This window comes from Acyrthosiphon pisum, unplaced genomic scaffold (genome assembly GCF_005508785.2).
Source record: "Acyrthosiphon pisum isolate AL4f unplaced genomic scaffold, pea_aphid_22Mar2018_4r6ur Scaffold_20905;HRSCAF=22491, whole genome shotgun sequence".
Lineage (NCBI taxonomy): Eukaryota > Metazoa > Arthropoda > Insecta > Hemiptera > Aphididae > Acyrthosiphon > Acyrthosiphon pisum.
In genome coordinates this window covers 28,880-29,728 of record NW_021770313.1, presented here as the reverse complement: position 1 = coordinate 29,728, position 849 = coordinate 28,880, and positions in this window count along the sequence as shown.

Genomic DNA, 849 nt, shown 5'->3' with positions numbered 1-849 from the left:
CAGTGCTGTGGTTTGATTTAAATAAACAATTTAAAAATACCGGTATATCGACGACGATCTGTCTGTATGTACTGTACATACCTACATAATAGTATTATAAATGTTATATGTACCGTATGTACGATTATTTATGCGTCAACATCAACCATTATTAATTGATACGGGTTTTTCGGCTACAGTATGACCATTATTAATTGATACTGGTTTTTCGGCGGTTTGCTGGTGTGCGGCCGTGCGGGGGGGACAACTTTAGCGACGCGAAACACGCCTGTGTTATTAAACGTCATCTTGTGACGAACGCCCATGCGACACACAACCCAAGCGCACAGAAAAACTTATTTTTTCATAATATATTTATAATATATTATTTAGCTTTCTTAGCTTTTCTTGGAGTATTGTGTTCTGCGTTGGGCGCTTTTCAAAACCGGTGAGTACAATTTTGAAATACATAATAATAATTAATAGTAAGTATAGCGTTTCTATAGCCCACGTACCTACTACATGCGTTTCCGTATACACGATACTGATTATTACTATGTACATGCCATTTCCACCTTTGCGCGTTTCGCGTTCAATGTTAATACGACATTTGTATTTCCGCTTGCCGTGTTCATGTCATGAAGACTTAAACGCCTACGTGCTCAAAAAGCTTTAAACGACGCTTTTTTCCAGACCGTATCGTGTGTGCGGACGTCACCCTACAATAGTACGTTACTTTTGTTTGATTCATATTCAATACCGTATGTACACGTAATAATATTCTATACCTACCGTGTACAAATAATACAATTTACTGAATTTCTAAAAATAAACACACAACACAACTGATAACATAGGTAGGTACTGATT